Here is a 20279-nt window from a genome sequence, read left to right as displayed (position 1 = left end):
CCCTCAATGATTATACGTTCTCCTCCATAATGCCTCCTTAAATGAGAGACAAACACCAACCCCCCCAAACTAGTGCTTTGTCCTCTTTTATAAAATAATTATTTATTTAAATTTTATTTATTATTGTTATTGCTATCTAATTTGTTATAGGGCACCTGTGTTCACCAGAGAGAGAAAGTGAGAAAGCAATCCACTAGGTCCAGGACTTGAGCCATGGCCGGATGTCCAGCGCCTTCACCATCATGCCATCTGCTGGCCCCATCCCCAGATTTGAATAATAAATGGATTTGATAACTGTGGCTATGAAACACAAGTAATTCAGCTTTTCAAAAGCAATTTCTTATTTAATGTATTATTATTGTTATTTTTAAAATTTGCTATAGGGCACATGTGCTCACTAGAGAGAGAGAGAAAGCAAGCTGCCAGATCCGGCACTCAAACCACGGTGGACCATGTAGGAGTCCAACACCTTAACCACTAGTCCACCTGCTGGCCTAGGTTATTCAGCTCTTAAGGAAAAGTGTTGATGGGATCCACTTCTGTACGTTAGCCCCCTAGCCCCCTCTCCCCAAAACACACACAAAAAAACCACTGGATGTCTGTTCTGAAGGACCTAATTTTGTCAGTGAGCTCCCAGGCACCAAAGCTCCTGTCTTGGCCTTTCATTCACGCGCTTCTATATGCGACATTCAGGGCTAGGTATACATTTAAAACCGGAAAGGTACCGTCCTGCTCTTTCAGGAAGCTACATTACTAGGCAGGTGGTATAGTTACTCAGAAAACGGTAAGGATAGAGAGAGGGAAATGCCATGAAAATACAGGAGACAATGCTTCTACCTGAGGTGACCTGGAAGGCTTCACGCAGGAAGTGGCATCTGATCTGAACTCTTTTTTTTTTTTTTTGAGAAGTTTTTGCTATAGGGTGTGTGCGCTCGCCAGAATGACAGAGGAAGACAGAGAGACAGAAAGCGAGAAATCACCCCCCAGGAGGGAAGGTCACGCCACAATCCCTTCTCCTCCATTCTCCTCTCGGGATCTTGGGCACGCAAAAACACACGTGCCCGGCGTGAGTTTAAGCCACCGGGTTTGGGACTCAAATCACGGTCGACTATATGGGGGTCCAGCGACATAGCCAGTACGCTAACAGCTGATCCCTGACCTGAGCTCTTAAAAGATAAATGAAATTTGTAAATTCAGAGGGAACAGAGAAGGTAGGGGGAACAGTAGAATCACAGGCAAGTTGAAGAAAATATTTCCTGCTCTGAGTTGCGTCCTCTTCCTCCCTAAGCCACCTTGGTCCCCAGTTACTCTGCAAGCTTTGTCGTGCTCTTCCTTCTAAAAGTGCTACTTACTGGGACCAGCAGGTGGCGTGGTGGTTAAGGTGCTGGACACTCCCACATGGCTGACCATGGTTTAAGTCCTGGACCTGGTGGCTTGCTTTCTCACTTCCCCTCTTCCTCTCTCTCTCTGTCAAATTAAAAATAAATGAATGAATAAGTAAAATTTAATAATTTTTTAAAAAGTGCTACTTACTAGGGCTGGCAGGCATAGTGGTTAAAGGCTCTGGATTCCCACATGGCCTACTGTGGTCTGAGTCCCAGATCTGGTGGCTTGCTTTCTCCCTTTCCTTTCTCCCTCTCTCTGTCTCTCTCTGGTCAAATCAAAGAATAATAACAACAAATGGATTTAAATAAATCAATCATTCTTTTTTAAAAAGTGCCATTTATTGTGTGCTTACTATGTTCTAAGACTTTTACATACATTATCTTATTTCATCTTTGGAATAGTCCTATGAGACAGATATAGTTGTGTCCTCTTTGAAGATAAGGAAAATTGAGGGACCAGCAGTTAGTGTAATGGCTACGTCGCTGAACTCCCATCTAATCGACTGTGGTTCAAGTCCTGGACCCCGAGGCTTAAATTCACGCTGGGCGTGTGTGTGTGCATGCCCAAGATCCCGAGAGGAGAATGGAGAAGGGACTGCGGCGTGGCCATCCCCCCCGGGGGATGATTTCTCACTTTCTGTCTCTCTCTGTCTTTCTGGAGAGTACACTGTGCCCTATAGCAAAAACCTCCCCCTTCCCCCCCCCCCAAAAAAAAAAAAAGATAAGGAAAATTTAGACAGTAAAGAGGTTTCCCAAAGCTCCCAAGTTCTTGGGAGCAGACTAGAGGGTTGAACACTTCCTGCCTGCAACTTTCCGTAAGACAGACCTGCATGTGGCTCCTTAATCTCGAGATGAGGTTGCCAAGTATCAAAGTGCTGGCTATGAAAAGATCTGAAAACAGGGCCAGCAGGTGGTGTGGTGGTGAAGGTGCTGGATTCCCACATGGCCAACTATGGTTCAAATCCGGTATCTGGCAGCTTGAAAATCACGTCATGTGTGCCCAAAGAGTAGAATGGAGGAAAAGGGATTTTGGTGTGGCCACTCCCCGGGGGATGATTTTGCATTTTCCCTTTCCCTCTTCTGTTTCTCTCCAGTGAGTGCATGCACCCTATGCCAAAAATATTTTAAAAAAGAGAAAAGATCTGAAAACAGAAATTAATTTGCTCTTAAGAAAAAAATGTATACTACCTTAATACATGCACCATTGTAAATTGTACATAAGACAAAAGGAGTTATCTTATTTCTATTTAAAACCAGATATTTCATTCATATGCTAACAAATAAGTGTAGGATGAAGGCAAACTAAGTCAGCCATGTGGCATGCAGCCACCTTAACCTCCACACCATCTGCTGGCCCAGAAGCAGCCCTCTGCCATGCACAAAACATGCCCCAAGTCTACAGATGGAGGGAGGCCAAGGAGCCTCTGCCCTCTTGCCTCCAGTTCAGTGCCGACATATGGAAGGCCTTCCCGTTTCCCAGGTGTCAGTCTGGAGGGCAGAAACTGACCCGCCTGTGAGGGACACCTGAGGGCTGCTTTTCTAGCCTTCTGTCTTACTGTCCACAATGAGAACACTTCTGATCAAGACTACTGGACAAAGAATGAACTTCAGTCTGCACATGGGCTCGTGGACTGACCTCAGGGTGAGCGCTCTGACGACAGAGAAGTCTGAGCTCAGGCCCCTCGCTCTAGACAGAGAAGTCAGCTCAGGGCCCTTGCTCTAATCATCTAGCCAGATTATCCTGCCAGAAGAAAGCCCTCCTACTGGGGTAGGATTCGGGGAGCTTGCAATTATGGCCTTCCATACTGTGAAGAGAGAAGACCAGGAGACATTCAACTCAGGATCTGCAATGTGCCAGGCCTCGCACTGGGTTCTTCGGGTATATACTTTTTTCCCATTTTACTTGATCTTTTAAACTTGTGGGAAAATACACGTAACACGACATTCGCCATCCTAACCACTTTCCATTGTCCAGCTCTGCGGCATTAAGTGTGCTCACCTCCTCACCTTCACGCTGCTGTGCAGACACCCCACGGCCCACCTCCAGTCTGATGGACTCTATTTAATTTTTCAGGTTCTTGCCACAGAGCGTGTGTACTCACCAGAGAGACAGAAAGAGACAATGCGAGGAGAGACAGAGAGACAGTGAGAGGGAAAGGGAGAAAGTGCCCCTCTCCTGGGGAGATGGCCACACCACAATCCCTTATCCTCCATTTTCCTCCTGGGATTCTTGGGCATGCATGCATGCATGTGCACCCAGTGTAAGATTCAGGCCGCCGGGTCTGGGACTTGAACTGCAGTTGACCACATGGGAGTCAGGGCTTAAACACACCACCTGCTGGCCCCAATATACTCTTATTTCACATTCTCAACACAGACAGACATGTCTGCCACTTCCACCAGGCTGCAGGTCCCTAGAGGACAGTCTGACATGATGGGGACCTGAAAAGTATGGTGGCTGACTGAGTAAGTGAAGAATATCGTCACCATACTCATTTCTCAGATAAGTAAGTTGAGACCCCACAGACTCCTGAAATTACCTTAGGTCCTGGCCTAACTAGTAGCAGAACCAGAATGTGAGCTCAGTACCTCCAACTGCAAAAGCCATCTTCTCTCTCTTTTACAGTGGCCTCGGCTACCACAGGGCAAGTCTACAGGCTGTTCTGATCCTAGGGGTGTTACAGGGACCTGAGTGAGGGTGGGGAGTCCAAAAGTCACACGATCACTACGTACAGGATTGGATGCTGTGCAGGTCTGGCAGCTAGTTCAAACTCTAGATTACACCCTTACGCTTAGGCAGCAGCACATTTAAAAACACACCCCTTTCATTGTAGCGGGGTACCTAGCAAAGCTTTCTTGAAGCATAGCATGACCAGATCCTTTTGTCTGTAAGTCCCGGCGGCAGCTGCAGAAGCTGCAAAGGCACACTTCGGGCATGGCGGGGGCAGACAGCAGGGCCAGCAGCCATGAGTTGATGCTTCCCTTTCCCCCTCTATCTCTGTCTCTATCCAGTGAGCGCATCTGTAACAGTGAATGTGCTTCACTGTCTGCCTTCTGCTGAGATGCTCAAAGACATGTTGCCAACAGACATTTCTAAGTCACGGTGATTCCTCCTCTGGGTCATCTTCAGAGCACAAAGGCCTTTAGCAGTTCATTCGGCACGGTCTCCTGTGCACTGAACTAGGCCTGGCATATGGTGGGGAGCCCAGCAGACCTCTCTTAGTTCTGAAAAGGGGCTGGAACCATGACAGAGCTTGTATCCACACTGCGCACTTAGGTACAGCACCCTCCTGGGCTGGCCTGCTGGCTCCGTACTGAGATCAGTCCAAATCTAAGGACACTTTAAATCCCAAACACGTCAAGCCCAGGATGTGAGGAAAATAGTTCCGGCTCAGCTTGAAGAGCTCTTTCAGTGGGCCCCAGGAGTTCGCCAGTCAAGGCTCTGAGTGTGCACGGGCAAGCTCCTCTCTGCATTTGGTTCTGCTCCTGGGTTTTCGTTCACGTGTGCCACACATCTGCAGATGCCACATGGTGGCCAAAGGTGGAACTGCCACTCAGACCCTCATCAGAACAGAATGGTATATACGCATGAGTAAGTGCACACACACGCACATACAACTTGTGACTGTACAAATACATGTGTATATATTTATGTACTTGCCAATCGTATGTGTTGGATTTGTATTTCCACCATTCTGATTTCTAATATCTTGTTAAACTTCCCTTTTGGCTGTACTCACTTTTTCTTTTTTTCTTTTTTTTTTTTTTGGCCATAGGGTATGTGTGCTCGCCAGAGAGAGACAAGGGGTGGGAAAGTGAGAAATCACAATCCCTTCTCCTCCCTTCTCCTCCTGTGATTTTGGGCATGCACGCATACGTGCCTGGCGTGATTTTCATCTGTGATCGGTCACGTGGGAGTCTAGTGCCTTAGCCACCATTCGCCTGCTGACCCTCGTACTCACATTTTTACTGTGGAAAGTATCGTCACAGTGCATGTGAGGTAAGAGAGTATCTATTCCGTTTGTACACTACTGAGCAATTCCCAGCAGTCTATATAAAGTACTGTAATTTATTCATAAAAAATGAATAATCAACTTCAATAAAAATCTTTTCAAAAAGTATATAACTTGCTACCATTTTCTATTAGATTCAGACCTGGTCACATGCATATAGCATAAGTAAGTGGAAATTAGGATATCGTTCCTCTCCACTCTCAGGTAAAGAAGGTATTATCAGGGCCAGAAGATGGCGTAAAGGTTATATCGCTGGACTCCCACATGACCAGCTGCAGTTCGAGCCCCAAACCCAGTGGCTTGAAACACTCTGGGTGGTGTGCATGCATGCCCAAAATCCTGAAAGGAAAATGGAGGAAAGGGGATTGCAGCGTGGCCGTTCCCCTGGGGGCGGGGTGAATTCTCACTTTCTATCTCTCTGGCGAGCATGCACACCCTATAGCAAAAAAACTCAAAAAATAAAAAAATAAAAAAGGTATTGTCACTGGATACTTGGAGTGTGTGTTCTTTTCTTTTAAAAATTATTTATTTATTTATTTATTTAATTTATTATCATTTAAAAATTTTGCTAGAGGGCACATGGGATCACCAGAGAGAGAGAGAAAGTGAGAAAGCAAGCGACCAGGTCTGGGACTTTACCGTGGTTCAGCCACATGGGAGTCCAGCACCTTAACCACTGCTCCGCCTGCTGGCCCTGTGTGAGTTCTCTTTCAGATAACTTCACATTAATCGCAACGTCTGGCTTTTCATCAGTTAATGGAATCAATCAAATAATATTTCAGTCTGCTTACTCAGCACTTCCTTGGAAGGTAGATCAGCGTTATTAAATATAATGAACAATCTAGGCAACTCTGGGAACAATAGAAGGTCTCAGACGAGGCATGAGACAGCATGTAGGTCTGTCTGTGGCCACAGAGGGAGGAACGAGGTTTGCCTCTGATTCCCTACTCCCAGCTCACCGGTTAACTCTGACTCAGTGGTTCTCAAACATGAGAGGGGTCAAGAATCACGGGGCGGAGAGGTGCTTTAAAGCCGGCAGATCCCAGGGTCTGTGGGTGGGATTCTGATTCAGTGGTCTGGGGTGGGGACTAAGAATCTGTATTTTATTTATTTATTGTTATTTTATTTATTTAAAAAATTTTTGACAGACAGGGGCCAGCAGGTAGTGTGGAGGTTAAGGCATTGGATTCCCACATGGCCAGCTCTGAGTTTAAGTCCTGGACTTGGTGGCTTGAAAATCATATCGGAAGTGTGTGTGTGTGTGTGTGTGTGTGTGTGTGTGTGTATGGCCCAAGATCCTGAGAGGAGAAAAGAGAAGAGGGGATTGCAATGTGGCCATCCTCCCCCTGGAGGGGTGATTTCACACTTTCTCCCTCTCTGTAAAAGAATGCTATTGTTACAGAAATAGAGAAAGTAGAAAGTAAGAGCTGTCCATACCCTCTGCGACACACTATAACATATAAATACATTTTTAATTTAATTTAAAAGTATTTTTACATAAATGGAATCATACTTTGCAAACCATTTTATATTGTGCTTTTTTACTTAATTATGTATCTTTCTTATGAGCTTAACTTTACTGTTTTTTTTTTTTCTTTTTAATTTACCCGAGGGCATGCGCACTTGCTGGAGAGAATAAGCAGGGGTAGGGGTTGAGAAAACATCCTTCGTGGAGGAGGGTCACACTGTAACCCCCTCTCCATCTCGCTGTCCTTTCAGGATTTGGGGCACCTATCCACACATACCTGGAGTGTTTCTCGAGCTGACAGGTCCAGGACTTGAACCATGCAATCGGCCATGTGGAATCTACCTGCCTTAACCATCAGGCCAGGGAGCTGGCCTGCTCATTTATCTTTCTAGGTTGCTCCTTTCTTTTAGAATTATTTTTTTTAATTTAACTTCATTTATTTATTATTTAAATTTGACCAGAGAGGGACAGAGTGAAAGAGAGAGAGAGAAAGAGAGAGAGAGAGAGGGAGGGAAAGTAAGAAAGCAAGCTGCCAGGTCTGTGACTCAAACCATGGTCAACCGCAGTCGTCCATGTGGGAGTCCAGCATTCTTAACCACCATGCCACCTGCCAGCCCCTAGGTTGCTACTTTCTGGTTGATTCTGATTCTGAAAAATCCGTTTGATAAGTTCTCACAATGCGTTTTGTTGACATGCTTAGAGGTTTTTGCTATAGGGCGTGTGCACTCGCTAGACAGACAGAAAGAGACAGAGAGACAGAAAGCAGGAAATCACCCCCCAGGGGGGATGGCCACGCCGCAATCCCTTCTCCTCCATTCTCCTCTCGGGATCTTGGGCACGCACACACACGCGCCCGGCGTGAGTTTAAGCCACCGGGTCCGGGACTCGAACCGCAGTCGACTATGTGGGAGTCCAGCGACATAGCCATTACGCTAACTGCTGGTCCCTAACCTTGATATTTTGAAGAGCCCTGGTTTGCTGTTTCGTAGGTGGGCTCCCCGGCAGGGATTGCCTGGTGTTTTCACATGGGTAGACTGAGCATGTGCCGGAATCCCACAGACATGGCGACTCCTCACTGCACCACTCCGGAGTGCACAAGATGGTGACGTGACTTGTGGTTTGTTGGTTCTGATCACTTTATCTCGAGGATGACTTTCTCCCTGAACAGTTACTAACTGCACTTTCATGCTATTTTTTAAAAATGAACATTTATTTATTTGTTTGTAATTTTCTTTCTTTCCTTTTTTGGAGAGGCTTTTGCTATAGGGTGTGTGTGCGCGCCAGAAAGACAGAGAGAGACATAGAGACAGAAAGTGAGAAATCAACCCCCAAGGGGGATGGCCATGCCACAATCCCTTCTCCATTCTCCTCTCGAGATCTTGGGCATGCACTCCCACATGTCTGGCATGAGTTTAAGACACTGGGTCTGGGACTCAAACCACAGTTGACTACATGAGAGTCCAGCGACATAGCTGTTACGCCAACCTACTGGTCCCAGGTGGTTGTAACTTTCAAGCTACCAGGTCTGGGACTCGAACTATGGTCAGTCATGTGGGATCCAGTGCCTTAATGATCATGCCACCTGCTGGCCTAATACTTTGCATTTTTAAGTTAGTAAGTAAGCATCTTGTGGGAAGAAACTTTGAGATCATGCAAATGCCTGTTTATCACTGAACCTCTTTTTCTTTCTTTCCTTTTTTTTTTTTAATTTGCTATAGGTTGCATGCATTTGCCAGAGAGAGACAAAGGGGGAGGATGGAGAGAAAAATGAGAGAGAAAGCAAGCCCCAGGAGAGATGGCTATGCCACAATCTCTTCTCCTCCACTATCCTCTCAGAATTTTGAGCATGCATGCACATGTGCCCCGTGTGTTTTTCTTTTTAGGTTTTTGTCATAGGGCACATGTACTCACTAGAGAAAGGGGAAGTAAGAAATCACCCTGCATGGGAAATGGCTACTACACAATCCTTTCTCCTTCTCAGATTTTTGTGGACACACACACACATGTGCCCAGTGTGATTTTCAAGCTGCCGGATCCAGGACTCGAACAGTAGGCAACCACATGGGAATCTGGTGTCTTAACTACCATGCCACCTGCTGGCCTTCTTCATTAACATACTTTTATCAACTATTGGGTCATCTGAAAAGTCATGATGCATTTTTGCATAGAAAAACATGGAAAAATACATCATGACTTTTCCGACAACCTAATAATTTTGGCATTCATCGATGAAATTGATGATCCTTGCCTGTAATGATTCTGGGGCATTTACTAACTAGTGATTTTTGATTTCCATTATTCCTTCTACATGTATTAGCTGGAGTCACACTGTAAAGAGGACCTGTCCCTTCTGTGCCATTCGCTTATTCAAGTACTTACTGGCTGACAAATTAAGTATTTACATTATATTTATTTATATATTACCTAGCTAAAGAAAAACCCAAAATGCCAAAAAAATCTGCCTCCTAAGGAAAAAAACATTTTAGACTACGTATAAGTAAAATAGAAAAGTGCTAATTTTATACATTAGGCAGATAAGCCATATTTGTGCCAAAGCAAACGATAGTTACTATGGAAACCAGTATCTGAGGTCATGCTGGTAATTCGTTCATGGCACTAAATAAACCCATTTCTTTTGCAATTTCTAGGGCTTTTACATTTAAATTCCAGTTCATCTTTATTTGTTGCCTGGTTATTTTCTCCGTTTTCTCTACTGCCTTCTCAGATACCTGGGGTATCTCAGGCTTACCAGTGCTACTTTTAGCCTGCTGATGCTCAGAGCATTTCCCTGGATTGGTGTCAGTCTCTGCTTGAAGGCTGAGAAATGAATGCAAATGTGGCTTTTGAACCCACCACAGGACCGAGCCAGACGGTACTGTGCCAATGAGCTCTACAACCTGCAGTGAAACCCCTTCTTACTAATCTTCCAAGTCCTCATGGGAATATCGATTGCCAGTTTAGAAAGACCAATCATCACAAAGCCAACAGCATGCAGGACGTGCTGCTCACTCTGAAACGTGGGGGACACCACGAGGGTCCCAGAGGACCTTGAGCACAGAAATGCTGTGTTCAGATCCAGCTATAAGAGAGATCAATCCAAGACAACAGTCTTAGGTCTGTCACCCCCTCTGCTAGGGTTGTCACACCTAACGTCAACCTTTTCCAGAATATCCACAGCCTGACGTGCCTAATTAACCAGATCTCTCTTCACGACAACAATTGCCGGGAAGAGCAGAAACACTGATGTCAGAGGAGGGCACCCCGCAACAAACTGCGCGGACCCTGGCTGAGGAGTGGCAGGCCTTTTCCCTCTCCCCGAGGGTCTGGGCCTTGCTCATACTGTGGGGGAGATGGGATGGAGGTCAAAGGCACTCAGGTGGCCATGTGTGTGTGGCTTAATGACAACCAACACCTACTACATTTGCAGGCCGTGGATAGGAAGCCTCCCTTCCCAGCAGGCTACCACACTACCCAGTCATGCTGTGAGTCTAAAATAAAAATGCCCTTCCTGAAGATGAAGCTGTTTTTAGCTACAAAGATTTTTTTTTTTTTTTTTTTTTTTTTGCTATAGGGTGTGAGTGCTTGCCAAAAAGAGACAGAGAAAGGGGAAAAGTGAAAAAGCACCTCCCCAGGGAGAAATGGTCACCCTGCAATCCCTTCTCTTCTACCCTCCTCTTAGGATTTTGGGTATGCATACTTGCTGTGTTTTTTAAGCCACTGCGTCTGGGACTCAAACTGCACAATTGGCTGTATAGGATCCAGCTGGTCAGCCATGTGGGAGCCACCATGTCACCTACTGGCCCAATCTTTGCCATTTTTCTTTATTCGGTCACAAATAGGACTTTTAATTTGTCACTATTAAGTCTGAACTTTAGAGAGCAAGCAGATAGTGTAATGGTTAGGCCCCTGGACTCCCACGTAGTCAACCATGGTTTGAGTCCCGGACCCAGCGGCTTAAAACTTACTCCGGGCACGTGTGCATGCATGCCCATGATCCTGAGAAGAGAATGGAGAAGGGACTGTGGTGTGGCCATCCCCCCTGGGGGGTGATATCTCGCCTTCTGTCTCTCTCTTTGTCTCTCTGGCAAGTGCACGCACCCTTAGGAAAAAAACTCTCTAAAAAAAAAAAGTCTGCAGGAACCAGCAGTTAGCGTAATGGCTATATCGCTGGACTCCCATGTAGTCAACTGCAGTTCGCGTCCCGGACCCAGTGGCTTAAAACTCACGCCGGGCGCGTGTGCGTGCGTGCCCAAGATCCCGAGAGGAGGATGGAGGAGAAGGGATTGTGGCGTGACCATCCCCCCTGGGGGGTGATTTCTCGCTTTCTGTCTCTATGTCTCTGTCTGTCTGGCGAGCGCACGCGCCCTATAGCGAAAATCTCTCAAAAAACAAAACAAAACAAAACAAAAAGTCTGACCTTTAAGCAGATTCTTGGACTGGTGGTTCATATCCATCAGCTCGCTCAACTTCAGCGCCCATCTCATCCCCAGTAGCTTTTCCAGAGCTACTACCTTCACCAGGAAGCTCCATGACGTTCCCAATTTGAACTTGGGCTTCTTCCGCATTTTCACTTTCCTGATGAAGACATCACGGAGACGACAGGTGGACTGCTAGCCTTTTTGTGTGTTTTCTGATACTGCCTGGAATCAGTCTATTGACCACTTCTTTCAAGTCATTTGTCTGCACCTCCCGGGTCATGATTTCCATCATTTTCTTCCGGACTTGGCGGACCTGCTGATGCTCGGCATAACAGGTCTTCCGTATCTGATTGTTGCGTTTTTTAGTAAACCCAACACAGAAGAGATGCAGCAAATAACCACCAGTAATCTAGACAGCGACATGAGCGTTGATCATGATCTGCCACTTTTTGACCATGGAGCACATTTTGTCCAAGGTAAGATCCATGACATGGACGTCAGTCAGGCGTGTTTGCCCTGAACAGCGTTAGTCACTAGCCTGCATTTCCTAAATGTGACTTCGTCATCTACAGACCTGCAACTCACTTCATACACGTGGCCTTAGGCTGTCAGGCGCAATGCTGGTTCCCTGAGTCCTAGTGACTAGTGTTTCCCAATATTTCTCATGTCGAACAAAGCAAGTGTTTTCACATCATACCACTCTTTTTTAGAAAATGGATCAACCACTTTCTTGGCTCCCTATCTGTCGCCTTTCATAAGGCGCTTGTTCTTGCCAACCATCATGGTGCTACTCAGCCAAAAGGAGAATTCTGCCAGTTTTAAGGCAAGTGAAAAGGGGAAGAGGAGTGCGTTTAGGAAAACAGACACAGTCATGTCTCCTGCCAGCAAGTTGGTGAAAGGCGACCAATGGGCCAAAGCTCCTTTCAGACAAGTGGCCCGTCCTCTGTGCCTCACTTCCTGATCTCATCTGGGCAAGAGACATCACCTAGCTTACAAATAAGAATCCTCCATGAGCCTCGCAGATGACGTGGAGGTTAAGGTGACTAGATCCCACGTACTCTGCGTGGTTCAAGTTTTAGACCTGATGACTTAAAAATCACACTGAGTGTGGGACCAGCAGTTGGCGTAATGGCTATGTCATCGGACTCCCATGTAGTTGACCGTGGTTTGAGTCCCGGACTCGGTGGCTTAAACTCATGCTGGGCATGTGTGCACGTGTGCCCAAGATCTTGAGAGGAGAATGGAGAAGGGATTGCGGCGTGGCCATCCCCCCTGGGGAGGATGATTTTTCACTTTCTGTCTCTCTGTCTTTCTGGTGAGCACATGTGCCCTATAGCAAAAACCTCTCCAAAAAAAAAAAAAAAAAAAAAGAGTTCAGGTCAGGGACCAGCAGTTCGCATAATGGCTATGTTGCTGGACTCCCATGTAGTTGACCATGGTTTGAGTCCTACACCTGGTGCCTTAAACTCATGGCAGGCACATGTGCCCAAGATCCCAAGAGGAGAATGGAGGAGAAGGGATTGCAGCGTGACCATCCCCCCTGGGGGGTGATTTTTCGCTTTCTGTCTCTCTCTCTTTCTATCTTTCTGGCAAGTGCACACACCCTATAGCAAAAACCTCTCAAAAAAAATTAAACAAAACCCCCCCACATACTGAGTGTGTTTGTGTGCATGCCTGATAAGGGAATGGAGGAGGAGAAGGGATTGTGGCATGGTCATCTTCCCTGGGGGGTAATTTCTCACCCCACTACCCCTTGTCTGTCTCTCTCTGGCTGCATATGCCCTATAGAAACTGAAAAAAAAAATCACAGTGAAGAAGTGGTCTTGAGATGCCAGAAAGTGTATAAAGAACATGCTCAGAGATTTGAATACCAGTATCAGTCAAAATGGGTATTTAAACATACAATGTACTCCGTGTGCATGAGTGTGCGTACTCTGTGTGTATGAGTGTGCGTAGTCTGTGTATGAGTGTGCGTACTCTGTGTGTGTATGAATGTGCATATTCTGTGTGTGAGTGTGCATACTCTGTATGAGTGTGCGTACTCTGGGTGTATGAGTGTGCGTGCTCTGTGTGTGTATGAGTGTGCGTGCTCTGTGTATGAGTGTGCGTACTCTGTGTGTATGAGTGTGCATAGTCTGTGTATGAGTGTGCGTACTCTGTGTGAGTGTGCGTACTCTGTATGGATGTGCGTATTCTGTGTGTGAGTGTGCATACTCTGTGTATGAGTGTGCGTACTCTGGGTGTATATGAATGTGTATACTCTGTGTGTGTGTGTGTACTCTGTGTGTGTACGAATATGCGTACTCTGTGTGTGTATGAGTGTGCATACTCTGTGTGTATAAGTGTGCATACTCTGTGTGAGTGTGCATACTCTGGGTGTGTATGAGTGTGCGTACTCTGGGTGTGTATGAATGTGCATACTCTGTGTGAGTGTATGTACTCTGTGTGTACGAGTGTATGCACTGTGTGTATGCGAATGTGCGTACTCTGTGTGTGTGCGTACTCTGTGTGTGAGTGTGCGTACTGTGTGTATGAGTGTGCGTACTCTGTGTGTATGAGTGTGCGTAGTCTGTGTATGAGTGTATGTACTCTGTGTGTGTATGAATGTGCGTATTCTGTGTGTGAGTGCGCATACTCTGTGTATGAGTGTGCATACTCTGGGTGTATGAGTGTACGTGCTCTGTGTGTATGAGTGTGCATGCTCTGTGTATGAGTGTGCATACTCTGTGTGTATGAGTGTGCGTAGTCTGTGTATGAGTGTGCGTACTCTGTGTGTGTATGAATGTGCGTATTCTGTGTGTGAGTGTGCATACTCTGTGTATGAGTGTGCGTACTCTGGGTGTATATGAATGTGCGTACTCTGTGTGTGTGTGTGCGTACTCTGTGTGTGTGTGCGTACTCTGTGTGTGTACGAATGTGCGTACTCTGTGTGTGTATGAGTGTGCATACTCTGGGTGTGTATGAATGTGCGTACTCTGTGTGAGTGTACGTACTCTGTGTGTGTACAAGTGTACGTACTGTGTGTATGCGAATGTGTGTACTGTGTGTGCGTATTCTGTGTGTGAGTGTGCATACTCTGTGTATGAGTGTGCGTACTCTGGGTGTATATGAATGTGCATACTCTGTGTGTGTGTGCGTACTCTGTGTGTGTACGAATGTGCATACTCTGTGTGTATGTGAATGTGTGTACTCTGTGTGTGTATGAGCATGCATACTCTGGGTGTGTATGAATGTGCGTACTCTGTGTGGGTGTACGTACTCTGTGTGTGTACAAGTGTATGTACTGTGTGTATGCGAATGTGCGTACTGTGTGTGCGTACTCTGTGTGTGAGTGTGCATACTCTGTGTGTATGAGTGTGCATACTCTGTGTGTATGAGTGTGCGTACTCTGTGGGTGTGAGTGTGCGTACTCTGGGGGGTGTATGAGTGTGCGTATTACTCCGTCAAAAGCACTTGAATGTCCTATTCCTGCAGGTGTTAAGTTTTCTGGTCATTTTAAAAGCCATCCTCAGCAGGCAAATTACTAAGAAGGGTAGGATCTTCCCCATTCTACATTTCAGAACAAAAACTACAAGCTGGGTAGGCTCCATGGACGGCAGAAATGTGCTGCTCAAGGGAAACTGCACTCCACGTGTGACTGCAGCCTGCATCCCCGGCCCGGTCTGCCTGAAGCACACTGGACACGTGTGTGAGTGCCCACGATCTGACAGGCTGGGGGACCGGAGGAAGGGGATCCTGGCCGGACTCTGTGAAGGGTGCTTGCCCTCTCTCCCTCTCTCTGTCCCCCTCTTACTCTCACATGCATGCACACGTGCTCAGTCATAAAGAAAAACTGTAAGCTGGTCTTCAAGTTGAGAAGTTCCAAGCTGTACTTCTACATCGCACTGAAATACAGACTCTCACGCTGTTCACATAAGAGCCAAGATTAACGACAGGAGCTGTCCCACCTCCTTCTCTCGTATTCCTGGAAGGAAACATGCTCTGAATCTACCAGGCTATATGTTTCAGCTCTGGCTTAAGAAAAAGGATAATAGTATGAAATGTAGAAATAGCGCAGTTCACAAGGCAAACACACAGAATTCAAAGCCCCAGCAGGGTGAGTTACTTAGGCTGGGCTATGTCACTGCAGACGCAGTCCTAAGGTAGAAGCTGTTACTGAGTCAGTAACCCTATGATTTTATTTTATTTAGCTAATCGTGAAAATAAGAAAATCTACATAATCAGGAAAGATAGCATTAAACGAAAATCCAGGGCTAGCCAGTGGTGTGGTAAAGGTGCCTGGACCTACATGGCCAACTACTGGGTTTGAATCCGGATCCGGCAGCTTGAGAAACACTCTAGGTCCAGGTGCGGGTAAGTGTGAGTGTATGCCCAAAATCCCAAAAGGAGAAATGGAGGAGAAAGGATTGCAGTGTGACCATCCTACCTGGGGAAGGCTTTCTCACTCCCCCAACCCTGTCTGTCTCTGGTGGGTACATATGCCCTCTAGCAAAAAAATAAAAAAAATTTCATCACATATGTCTGATAGTTTTAATTTCCAAATTATTAATACTAAGATATGTGGAAACCCAGAAGGAAATTGAGAAGCTAATTTAGCAAAGTGACATTTACTCCATTTTGGCCTGCTAAAGCTTCCAAAAGTTTTGAAGCCTCTAATTATTTTTCCGCCACCCCTCAGTAGCAGTGGGTAGCCAAGGTTACATAAGCCAAGTGAACTACTTTTCATAGCTTATGTAAAAGTACGAGCTCATTTAAATATCGCATACCGTGAAATCTAGTGGCTAGAACTGTAAGAGACGAAGTACAACCATCCACAAAACATCCTGCCCAGAGTCCGAGTCCGACTCCGAGGATGACTAATGTCACCACTTCTCTCCTCCCATGTCCCGCCTCCTTCCCTTCCACGGCCTCCTGCCTGGGAACTCTGCCTCTCTCCATGCCCATCACCTATGGCCTCTCAGCCCAACTGTGGAAATCTTCACCCCTTGAGCCACCTCTTTCAACACCTCCAATTTTCCCTATTCTCAGCAACTTCTTCACGATGGTTCTCTTTTTACTGTTTTTCTGCATGTCATTAAAACCCCAGACTTCTGAACATCTTTCAGGGCCTGTCAGAGGGGACTGCAGTTCACCAAGAATAAATAGGTGTCTCAGCACTAGCCATAGCTTTCTGGGACTGAAAACAGTCCAGTTCTGAGTTCGAGCATGGAGCAAAGGCGGTGACGCAGATAATAATTCCCTAAGGAGCGATACACGGCAGTACCTCCTAACATCGCTGGTCTGGGTTAAGGTTATAATTTTCAGCCCGGTCATTGATGCAGAGATTCTTTACATGCTAGTTAATAATCTATAAAATTTTTTTAAAAAATTGAAAAGGGCACTGTGCCATAGTCAAAAGTTCAGCAAGAGGCTTTAGTGGCTGACTTCTAACAAATACATTATGGAGAAGGAGAGCTGGACAGTGGATAAACCCATACCACCTTGACCAAGTGGCCAAAGCTGGTCACCAGCGATCAGCCCTGTGACAGTGCACACTTCTGATAGGATGTGATGGGAAGGGCACTTCTTTCCTGACACTCTGTAACCGATATTCTTCTTCTTCTCTTTTTTTTTAAAAATAGAATTATTTTATTTAACTTTATTTATTTTAATTTGACCAGAGAGGGACAGATTGAGAGAGAGAGAGAGAGAGAGAGAAAATAAGAAAGCAAGCCGCCAGGTCTGGGACTCAAACAGTGGTCAGCCATGTGGGAGTCCAGCGCCCTTAATCACCACACCACCTGGCCTTCTGATGTTCCACAAGAAACCTCAGACAAACGTAAACCAAGAGAAGTTCTACCGGATACCTAACCAGTACATCTCAAAGTTGTCATTGTCATGAAAGACAGCAAAAACGGAGAAACTGTCACAGGCTGGAGGACATGAGACATAGCCCTAAAGGCGATGTGGCATCTTAGATCAGATCTGGGAACTCACCAAGGACATTAGTGAGAAACCTGGCAACCCCCCCCCAAAAAAAAATCTGTAGTTCTAAAAGTAGTAATGTGCCTGTGTTAATTTTAGTTTTAACTTAATTTAGGTTAGCTGAGTTTAGTCTTTGCTATGGGGTGTGTGTACTCACTGGAGTGACACAGAGCTACAGAGAGAGGGAAGTGAGAAAGCACCCTTTGGGGGAGGGAGGAAGGCCATGCCATAATCCTCTCTCCTCTTGGGATTTTGGGCACATGCACTCCTCAAGCCACCCGGTCTGGGACCTGAACTATGCAGTCAGTCATGTGGGATCAAGCTGTCCCCAACCACCACACTACTGGCTGGCCCCTAAACTTATTTTTCAAAATATGAATTTAGCAAGAGAAATGTTGAGATAAAATGGAAAGAGCCCAGGATTTACAAGAGAAAGGTATAAGTCTTGGCTCTTGTACTGGCTGTGGGATTTCAAATTCTTTTTTTTTTTAAGAGAGATTTTACTATAGGGTGCATGTGTGCGCTCGCCAGGGAGACAGACAGACACAGAGACAGAAAGTGAGAAATCAACCCCTCAGGGGTGATGGCCATGCCGCAATCCCTTCTTCTCCACTTTCCTCTCAGGATTTTGGGCATACGTGCACATGAGCCCGGCATGAGTTTTAAGCCACTGGGTCCAGGACTTGAAATGTTTTCGACTATGTGTTAGTCCAGCAAGGTAACCATTACGCCATCTGCTGGCCCCTAGACAAATTCTTTACCCTATTATGCCTCCATGTCCTTAACAGTAAGATATGCTTCATGATAGCTACCTCATAATTTGTCAGATTTTAACTAATCAAGGTCCAGTCAGAAACACAGGTACCACACCTGTTTTGTTTTGTTTTGTTTTTAAGGTTTTTGCCATAGGGCACATGTGCTCATCAGAGAAAGAGAGAGATAGTGAGAGGGAAAATGAGAAATCACACCCCTGGGGGGATGGCCATGCCATAATCCCATCTTCTCTATTTTCTCCCAGATTTTGGGCACACATGCGCACATGCCTGGTGTGTTTCATGCATGGGGACTTGAACTGTGGTCAGCCATGTGGGAGTCCAGCGCCTTTAACCACCACGCCACCTGCTGGCCCCACCACACCTGCCATTTTAATAGGAAGAATTTAATATAAGGAACTGGCTAAATGGGTATTGTGAACTTAAACACCAACAGGGGCTACTGAGCTGACAGAGGGAGCGAGTAGCTCCTAGAAGCAGAGACCGCTCCAGGGCTGAGGAAACTCCCCTTCGAGGAGGGGTCCTCTGAAGTTGGTGCTCAGACTTCTGAGGTGAGGGTACCTGCAGCTGGTTCTGGGTTTGAACATCTGGAGGTTGGAACAAACCACAGCTGCCCCAGTAAAGAAGTGGCTGCTGGGATGGTGGCCTTGGGGACAGCCAGCCTGCAAGAAGCAGAGACCCTTCCCCTCCTCCAGTCTGCAGCCGCTCTCCTGCCCCCACTGGCAGCACCTGGCAGGAGCAGCAGTCAATGGAGCAAGTGGCTTAGAGTCCCAGAACACATGTTACACAGTTTAGAGGGTAGGCTGGGGCAGGGGACAACAGCTTCACTGTCCAGGAGGGAAGTAACTGCAAACTGTCAATGTCGCCCGCTAGGCTTATTGTCATTACTTCTAATAAGAGCCCAGGCTAGCTGCTTGCTCTTTCTTTTTTAACAACTGTTCAGTATGGATTAAGAGGACATAAACCAATGATGTTATCTTAAAATTGTAGTCAGAGAAAGACATGGCTAAGGACTACATTGTATTCTATCATTATACCAATATTTACCACCAAATTCCTTTATCTGCACCTCTTTCTGAAGATAAAGTACACATCTGATTAATTTCTGTAATAATCAGGGCTGCTGGGTATTTACCTGCTTGGCCCTGCAAGACCATCTTAGAGAATGAAACCGTGTACTGCCCGGGAGTGAGACTGACATGTAACCAAGTGGCGAGCCATCTGGCCCAGAGCTCTCAGGCCTTTACAGGCATTTGTAGAACGGTTTCGTTAAAACTTAAGGCCATTATGCATCTCTTTCAAAACTGGAAATGTTAACCATAATTTTCTTTGAAACAGAATACCAGTAATTACAATTTCCTGTAAGTCAGGGTGTACAATGACAACAGGAAATGGAGGTGAGAGTGCACACTCGGTTTCAGGATGTTTCAGAGAATTTTCGAGGAAATTCCTCCAAGCCAGCTGCTTTAGTGTCACTGCAGAATACCACAGCAGCTCTGGTGTGCTAGATGGTCAAGAAACACGGCATCAGACAATCAAAAGTTCAAGTGCTCAGTGGCACTGTGCAAGCCAGTAAACCTGATGCAATAAAGTTCCTTTCGCGGAGCTTCTGTAAAATTGTCTACGCTTGGTTTTTCACTTCTGCCTCTGTGTCACAGCCGCGCGTGTGTGTGTGTGCGCATGCACGCGTGCATTTGCTCTTTTCTGTGAGATTATATACTTGAGGACAAAAGCCACACTGGAGCCATCTTGGTGGGATTAGACCAGCACACACAGAAACACATTCCTGGAATGGACGTAAGAATGACAGGCTCTTCAGAGGTGCACGGCATGGCCTATGGTAACTGTAGATCTGGAATATTTGCCCCTCAGACTAGATGGCAGAGTGGATTATTAATGGTCACAGAGTAACTGGAAAACTAAGACCACTGGGTGTGTTGGTTTCTTTAGACAGGGTCCTACAGCCTCGTGATCCTGTTGCAGCCTCCTGACTAGACGCACTCACAGGAGTGCACCATTGTGCGCCAGTTGGTGGTTTTTGTTTTGTTTTCCTTTTTATGGTCAGACACCATACCAGAAAGAAAGCACCCCGTCCCCACGGAGCATGGTCATACCACAGTCCCTTCTCCTCCACTTCTCCCTTCTGTTGGGATTTTGGGCATGTGCCAGGTCTTGAAATGCAGTTGGCCATGTAGGATCCAACTCACTTAACCACTAGGCCATGGATCCACCCCAACTTGATGTTCTTCAATTAAGGT

At 46.2% G+C, this 20279-nt stretch overlaps 1 protein-coding gene across 6 annotated transcripts in view; it reads right to left on the bottom strand.

Moving 5' to 3' along the window:
- The window catches only part of RNF157 (ring finger protein 157), a 95150-nt gene that overhangs the window by 31720 nt on the left and 43151 nt on the right, over positions 1-20279 (bottom strand). The window lies entirely within an intron of this gene.

Source organism: Tupaia chinensis, unplaced genomic scaffold (assembly GCF_000334495.1).
Source record: "Tupaia chinensis unplaced genomic scaffold, TupChi_1.0 Scaffold000159_1, whole genome shotgun sequence".
In the NCBI taxonomy this organism is placed as follows: domain Eukaryota; kingdom Metazoa; phylum Chordata; class Mammalia; order Scandentia; family Tupaiidae; genus Tupaia; species Tupaia belangeri.
The sequence above is the reverse complement of the archived record's forward strand: the minus strand, read 5'-3'. Positions and strand labels throughout refer to the sequence as shown.